The following is a 9272-nucleotide window of genomic DNA, read 5'->3' as shown; positions in this document are numbered from 1 at the left end:
TGCAGGGTCGGCGTAAAAACATGTAGGTGTCGTGCCGCCAATTTGTAGGAAAAATTAAAAGAAGCACGACGCGCCTTGCATTTATTTATTTATTTTATTTATAATGGACCGAGTGAAAGAAAATAAGATTTTTTAATGTGTAGCCACGACTTTAATTAAGATGTATTGTTGTTATTTAAAATTCCTGAAATTTTGACTGAAAAGTTTTTGCTTATTTTTTATTCACATGACTCAATTAGGTGTATTGGATGCTCCTTCTTGGAGATTCTGGAGCAGGGGTAATTGTGAGAAACAAACTTTGTGCGGTGGTATACGGTGGTATTGATGACGGTGATATTGAAGACACCAATTATCCAGATTTATTTACAGATGTAACAAATACAAAAGTTATGGACTTTTTAAAACGTAATATAAATTTTAATGAGTAGTTATAAATTCACTGTTGAATGGAATATCACCCTTCTCGACAGAACACCGAATTTGGAAACATTTTGAGATATATACTAGGTCGTTTTCGAAACAATAGTTGAGATACGGTGACATTCCACTCAGCAGTGGAAATAGCGAAATTTTTTTCATATTTCATGTATAAATAAATTGATATGATTGCGAATAAATAAATATTTTTGATTGTATGCAATGAAAGTGGTACGCATGTAAATGCCTTAATTTGCGAGACCAAAGTTTGATTACGACTGTAAATTACTTTCGTGTATGAATAGATCATGGAGTAAAAAGAAAATTGCGGAACAACTACTTTGAGGCCCTGAAAAACTCCATGTAAAACAGGTGATCCAACCAACTAGTTGGAAGTCAACGTATCTAATCGGTTATTGAAGTAATAGAATAACGCCTCAGTTATAACGATACCATAGCCAACCAATTAGTTTCTAGTTTTCTCCCATACCCATAATCTATAAAATTTTGCGCTATTTTTTCGTTTCGAAATTTTTTACGTTGTCTATTGCAGGAAGCTATCACATATTTCAGGTTAATTCACCAATAACAGATTCCAGTTTTCCAGGCCTTTTACTTTGACAAAAGGTGTCGATAGATTGCGCACTGATCAAACTGCTTTGAAAACCCACAGAAGAAATCACATAATTGGCGTGATTTATCTTCGAGGAGATGTAAGCCTAAACTTCGCTTCCAATTTACGTTGTGCTTCCTTTTAGTCTTTTCTACAAATCGGAGGGACGGGGCCTACATGTTTACGGCCGACAGAAATACATTCGGAGTGTTTGCAAAACTACTGCCAAAGGGGCGACCCCGCTTAGAAGAATTTGTTTTCTAATTGAAGCAACGTTTTTATTAGTTGTTGGTGTTGACTTGCGCAGAATTTCAATGCAAGACCTTCAGTGTGTTTGTCGGAGCACGCTACCACCATTCCAGCGAAAACAGTATCTAGCGTTAGGGAAATATTGTGATTTAACATTAGAATTCTAATGTTGTTCTTTGGTGCATCTCTTATCGAAAAATATATCAGATTACTTGGTTATAATTTGATTAGAGAACGATTCAAGAAACACTAAAATGCGATGTTGTCACCGTTATCGATTATTCATAGGACATGATAGGGCGAAAGTTTTGCGAAAATATTGGTACGCTTTGAATTATTATAAGAAGCACTTGAAATATATTCATATCAAGTATATAAGCTTACAACCCATTACAAATTTTGATATAAAAAAGCAATGAAAATCGAATTGATTTTAAATAACTGCATTTAATAGCGCATCAATTAAAAATTCACATTAGAAATCAATTTGAAATTGACGTTACAATTCGATTAGAATTTTAAACCTTTTATCGATAACGAGAACAAAGTCCCCTTTTTTCCGAGAATGCTATAATTCTCGACAGTTTCGCAAATTGTCTTCTAACCTATTGCCTTAGAGAAATACGATTCGTTTTCTAATCGTTCTTTTATATAAATGTTTGTTGGGATATAGCATACCTCTTAAAAATATTACGCTTCCTCTAACATCTTACATTCAGGATTCCCCCATACACATCAAAAATTTAATTTGTGAAAAGTGTTGCAAGTCAAAGATTCTTTTTGGAAACATTTTGTTATACTTATAAGGTGTTATGACATGTTTTGTTCCACAGATGTGGTAGCTCGGTCGGTCCCCAAAATTTTTCTTTTTTTAGATGCTGTTGTAGATCTCTTTGGATTAAAACTGAAACCTAGTTCTGCGCTCCCATTTTAGCGAAGACCGGTATAATCTAAATTTGAAACCAAATTTGTGAAGTATTAATTGTGATATTGCTATCAATTTGATTCTTTTTAATACTATATATGTCTGCTCCTGTATATATTAAGAGAGTTAGAATTGAGTTATTTAAAGATGTTTTGGTAGATATTTAACTATTTAGATGAAGATTAAGTACACCTACTTTTCTATTATTTACTGTTGAAGTGGTGTTTGCTGGTTTTCCTGTTGGGTGCAATTTTATTTATTTATTTATTTATTTAATTATTTATTTATTTATTTAATTATTTATTTATTTATTACCCCTCTATTGAGTCTAGATCAAAACAAATTTTTACAGAGTAGGCTTAAAACTAATTACAAGTAACTTAAGCCTATATGAACTCAAGGGATAAAGCATATGCTTTCATTCATTCATAATAAGTTTTAAAAGTAAACGGAAACAAAAGTAAAACATAAATAAAGAGGGGAAAAATATTTATAACTGCAGAGAAAGAGAAAAAATTATTTATAAATATGAGATAAACTCTTTGCTATAAGCTAAGAAGTAATAATAGTTTTACAATACTCAAACAAATTTCTTTTAAATTTAGTTATGCTACTGCATTGCTTAATATTATTTGGTAATTCATTAAAACCTTTTAGCCCTTTGTAATAAAGATTACATTTATCTGACTCACATCTGAACGCAGGTAATTTAAAATCATTTCTTCTACGAGTGTCTATGCTGTGTATATCATTGCCGTACTTTATATTGACCCTTAAGTATTCTGGTAGGTTACCATCTACAATGCTTTTAAGAAATATCATTGTGTAATAAAAGTGCTGTTGTTTAACACTTAACCAGTTAAGAGCCGACAACATGTCCCTGATGGGCGTGTCATAGCGCTTACGAAGAATGAATCTCATTGCTCGATTTTGTTGCTTTTGCAATTTATAAATTTGGCTATCATTCATTATAAAAAATATGGATGGACAATATTTTAAAAGAGGTTCAATTATTGCTATGTATACCATTATTTTGTACTTCCTCTTTAGAAATTTGCAAGTGCGTTGTATAAAATATACCTTTGTTGCAATTTTGCTGACGGTGTAATCGACATGATCATTAAAACTTTATTTTTCTTCGATTTTAATACCCAGATATTTAATACTTGATACTCTTTCTATAGTTTGATGGTTTATATTTATGTTATTAAGGTCATTTACATCGAAATTTCTTCTCGATATGACCATCAATTTTGTTTTGCTTATATTAAGTTTAAGTTTGTTCCAACACAGCCACTTATGTATATATTTCATCCAAATAATATTGTAGCTTTGCAGCCATCTCGCTTACATTTCCACCGCTTATCATTATTAATGCATCATCCGCGAAAAGATTAATATCACAATACTTTTTACAATTTGAAATAACATTTATTTATATATTACATAATATAGGCGCTAATACTGATCCTTGTGGCAGTCCAATAGTAATGTTCTTATATTCGGATACTGACGAAGCAACTACAGTTCTTTGTTTACGACTCTTTGTGAAACTTTCGAACCATTTCAGTTCAGCACCACTTATACCTATATTAACTAGCTTTTTTAGAAGCAAGTTTTGATCTATTGTCTCAAACGCTGGTTTGAGATCCAAGAAAACAGCTATGATGTATTTATTGCAATTCAGCAATTCTTTCCAGCGGGCAATGACTAGATTTAGAGCACTTTCGCAAGAGTGCTTTCTCCTAAAGCCAGATTGTTGCGGGATTAATATTTGGTTCGATTCTAGATATTGCACTAATTGCTTTTTACCACTCTTTCGAGTATTTTTTCCTCATTCGGTAATGTTTTTATGGGCCCCATCTCATCGGCTCTAATTGTATTCGCCACTTTCTCTATTGGCACAACTGTAGAAGTTTTTCATTTTTTTTTTTATTTATTTATTTATTTATTTAAAGTCGACGCAAACACAAAGCGGTCGACTAATTATTGTAATAGACAGATATATATGTAAAATACAGAGCCATTCTTAAAATTAAAAAATTCAAAAAAGGTACATAGAAAATTTGTATGTTATAAACATTTGACATCGCATTGTATAAGAAAAAATAAAATTAAAATATCAGGCTAAACATAAGAGTATAGCAGTATGTAAAGCAGCAAACGAACCTTCAAAGCCAATGCAGTTATACAAATCATTGTACCGCGAGCACCAATGGCGCAGGGGACTGTTTCTAGCAAAATTTTGCCGGCATAGAGGTAAATGAAAAGGCACAAAATGCCTGGACGCCCTAGCAGGAACCGCAAAATTTAGTTGACTGATTAGGTCAGGGGAGTCAATCACACCAATGATGAGCTTGTGAATGAACATAACGCCAAGTAATACTCTACGATTCTCTAGAGATGGCAAATTAATTAGAAGAAGTCTATTCCTGTATGGTGGAAGATGAGTACTTGATTCCCAGTTGAGACCTCGTAATGCAAAAATTAAAAACCGTCTCTGGACCGACTCAATCCGATCAACATGGATTTGATAGATCGGAGACCAGACACATGAACAGTACTCGATAATAGGACGTACCAGCGAGGTATAAAGGATCTTTGTGAAATAAGGGTCATCAAACTCTTTAGCCCAACGTTTGATAAAACCTAATACACCAGTTGCTTTGTTTATAGCGGTTGAAATATGTGTGGTAAAACATAATTTCGGATCAAAAATAACTCCTAGATCAGTAGATCAGTAGTCTGAAGATCATAAGTCTGGAAACACCCCATTTTTCAAACTCTCGTTGATTATTTGCATGTAAAAAAACCCAAAATATATTATCGCGTCTTTTATGACTCCTTCCGCTTGTAGATTATTTCCGCCTATTTTATATTTAAGCTTCTGCCAATTCTTATTATTTCAATTACGTACATTGCGAATATTATTTCGTGTTTGACTAAAACTTTATTTTCGTTTTGGGCTAGTGATCCCCTTTTTAAATTATTGTTTTGTCTAAAATTATTGTTATACCTCCGTAGCTGTTATTTTTGTAACCTCTACGGAAACTACCACGGTATTGATTTTGTTACCGTATGTGCAGTACCGAACCTCAGTACAACTATTTGTGAATTTTGATATTGCTTCGTTCATAGATGTGAACGTTCCAGCTTGTATAATCATTTTCGATTGGCTTCAACACCTGATTGTGTTGCATATTTAGTTGCTAGTTCTGTGGGTAATCCACCAGATATGTATGCTCCTTCTCAAGATTTCGTGAGTTTATCTATCTCTGCAGTATACTGATTCGCAGTTTTACTACGTTGTTATACAAAAGAGGATAAATATAATAAGAGCCACCAGTCTGCTGCGAGTGGCGAGTACCTAACTCGGTGGAAATTAAAAAAATGTATCGATGCAGTGTAGGCACCTTGTGCAACTGTGATTTTTGGAAAGAGAATTAATTAATTAATTAAATAAAGTCGGAAAAATAAACACAAATGTATAAGAGACATTTTATGCATATCTCGCCAAAAACAAAAAAAAAAAACAGCGACTAACTCGAAGAAACCATTTAGCAAATGGCTAAAAGTAACGCGTTACGTCTCTTATTATATTTATCCTCTTTGGTTGTACTTTCAGGAGTTCTGCTGACAAAACTTATGCTGATTTCACCCAACAAAGCCTTTATGTATATAGACGATATAATAGTAATTGGATGCAGCGAAGCACATCATCTCACTAATCTAGACCTGTAGGAATTTCAACTTGCGACTTAACCAAAAAAAAATGTAATTTTCTTCGACCAGAAGTAACTTTCATAGGGCATAAATGCTCAGCAAATGGGTTGCTGCCGGACGATTCAAAAATTGAAGCAATTAAACGGTATGCTAAGCCACGCGATAAAGATGCTGTCCGAAGATTCGTGGCATTTGCAAATTATTATAGGAGATTTATTCCAAATTTCGCTTCTTTAGCAGCTCCATTGAATCGTTTGAGTAGAAAAAAGGTTGAATTTAATTGGAATACGGCATGTGAGTTAGCTTTCGATAAACTAAGAAAAAGTCTGATTTCTCCAAAACTATTAAAATATTCAGATTTCACCAAGAATTTTTAATTACGGTTGATGCTTCAAAGTTAGGTTGTGGTGCGATTCTGAGTCAAAATCATAATGGTAACAACTTGCCAATTTGTTTTGCTTCAAAAGCCTTTAGCAAATCGGAACAAAATAAAGCAATAATAGAACTAGAACTTTTGGCAATATATTTTTCAAAAAAGCAATTTCGTGCATATATATATGGCACTCACTTCAAAGTTAAATCAGATCATCGTCCACTAGTTTACCTATTTAATATGAAAGACCTCGAAAGTCGTCGAAACTTACCAGAATCCGTTTGGAATTGCCCGAATATAATTTTACCATAGAATATATTAAGGGAAAATCTAACGTAGGTGCAGACGCATTATCGCAAATTCCAATTCAAGAACTTAAAAATTCCAATAATCAAATTTTAGCAGTACAGACGAGGTCTATGACGAAACGTCACGAACAACTACAACAATCGGCTGAGGACATTAACGAAAAAAATATTAAATTACAGGTATTTGACAAATTTTCATATAATTTTTCCAAGAAAATCCATAGGATAAAAAGCCAAATATGTCGTGACAACGATAATAATAAAATTAATTTAAAAATACATGCTCATTTAAAACATAAAAAAACTCGAGTTACTTAATATTGTGTGCACTAACAAAATAATGCAATTAGATGAATTACTTTTGAAGCTTGAAAAAGAAGCTGGTAAACACAATATTAAGCAAGCAGAATGGCAAAAAGATGATCAAATATTTAAATATTTTTCTATTTCAAATTTAAAAGTACAGGGAATTCAATTTTAAAAAATTTACAAATACTATTAATAGAACCTGTCGAAACAGTTACGGACAACGACAAAAAACTTAAACTAAAGGAAATTTACCGTAATGACCCGATATCAGGTGGTCACAGCCCATGGACCAGAATGTTATATGACCTACAAAATTGAATTACAAAACAAGAGACTTAAGTTACATCCTTCGCCGTGGAAAAACAATAGACGAATCTCTTCGAAACATCAACTTAAAAGACGTAATATGCTTATTGAATTTTTTTTATTTATATTTAGTTTATCTTAAAAAGCCGATATTTCGGATATTAAGAGTGGCCTAAGATTGTTTCTAAGCTCCATTCATGAAAGTTATGAAGTCTTCGGTACAGCCGAAGATAATCCCGTTCTTACTTGTTAATTATAAAATATGCACACAGTTGTCGCTAGGTAAATATTTCACTTATAAAGATTTCTTTTATTTTCAAACGGATATTTTTTTTATCCAAAAGTGAGATTTTGACTCCAGACAATTTCTATAAGAGTAATAAACTCCGCTTTTCATAATCCTTACAAAAGCACACCATCCTTTTCTGCTACTACTTCATTTCCTTTGTTTATTCTTATTAGTCGATGCTTCTCACACAGTAGATCACAATCAACGAGCTGTCAAACTGACGGGAGAACATTTTAATATTTCTGGTTGCTATGATAATGATGCATGATTATACAAAATCTTATATTTTATTTTTGCAAGGAGGTGTGAGATAAGGTCAACCGTCATAACGTCAACTGATCTTCTTATCACTTACAACGGCCAAAAATGTGTCCGTAGCGATTATCTACCCAGTAGTGTGTATTTAAACTTATATAATACATAGTATATATACTTACTAGAGATATAGCGAATGCTCGCCTTCACAAATGCTGAATTCCGTACGGAAGCAATTCACGGTTGGTACGATACGGATCGGCTAAAGGCTATTTTTTTAGGCGCGTCCGAAGGCCGCTAATGCAGAAAGGTGTGCTGTGGCAAAATATTGTGGAACGCGTCGCCGGTGTTGGACCTAATTAGGGTTTTTTAAAGCGTGAAGGAAGGCCGCCAACGTAGAAAGGGTTCTGCTCAATATTCGCATGGATTCCACCTACGGTTTTAGAGCCGGCCGACGTCAAATATTTTTTCCGCCTTCGGAAAAGTAGGTATAAGCGAGTAGAAAAAATGTTTAGTCATTACAAAACAAAAACACCCAAAATAAATAAGAAAATAAAAAATATCTTAAATATCTTTAGTATGTTAGCTCACTTTCTAAAGCTAGAACGCCACCCTAACTTCAATATGTCTCTTATTACTTGTTCGCATATATGTAAGGTCTGCGTTTGAAAAAATTGTCACCTTTATTTAATCAAATAGCTCTTTTCCAAATTGATGCATTTAAACTATTTTTTTTTTTTTGGCGATGTTTTTTTATAAATGTCAAAAATATTTTGTACACAAATATTTTCTCTAAATACTTTTATTCCATTAAAAATGGCAAGTGAATTGGAAGTACGTAAACAAATTGTGCAATTTTCTCAAGACCATTCTCAGTGGACTTTCAAAAACATTGCAAGGGATGTAAAAGCGTGTCCAAAAACCGTGTCAAGAGTTTTAAAAAGCTTGAAAGAGGAGTTGCCTGTCACTCGAAAGCCTGGTTCTGGCAGAAAAAAAGGAATCAGTGACCAAAATAAAGAGAATAAAATTATAACCAGTTTACGGAGAAACCCCAGTATTTGGGGCAGAAAATTGGCGCAGAATCTGGAATGTTCCGAGCTTTTGGTCTGCAAAGCTCAACGGGAGGCTGGTCTCAAGACATCTAAAGTTCAAAAATTCCATACAGAAATGCTGTGAAGAACATTGAAGAATAAGAACATGCCAAAAAATGAAAAATAAATTTTTTTCAAAAGTTCAGTTGCTGCATTATAGACGACATAACATATGTTTTAGCCGATTTTTCGCAGCTTCCAGGCCAAGAATTTTACACTACAGATTCGCGGGGTAATGTGGGCGAAAAGTTCAAAACAAAAAGACAGTCAAAATTTCTCCAAAAATTTCTGGTCTGGCAGGCAATATGCAGTTGTGGCGAAATAAACAGATCTTTTGTCACAACGGGAACCATAAACACGCAAATGTATGTTAAAGAGTGTTTGGAGAAAAGGCTGAAACCATTCTTTCAGCCT

This window comes from Eurosta solidaginis, chromosome 1, assembly GCF_040869045.1.
Source record: "Eurosta solidaginis isolate ZX-2024a chromosome 1, ASM4086904v1, whole genome shotgun sequence".
Taxonomy (NCBI): Eukaryota; Metazoa; Arthropoda; class Insecta; order Diptera; family Tephritidae; genus Eurosta; species Eurosta solidaginis.
This window is presented reverse-complemented; position numbering follows the sequence as displayed.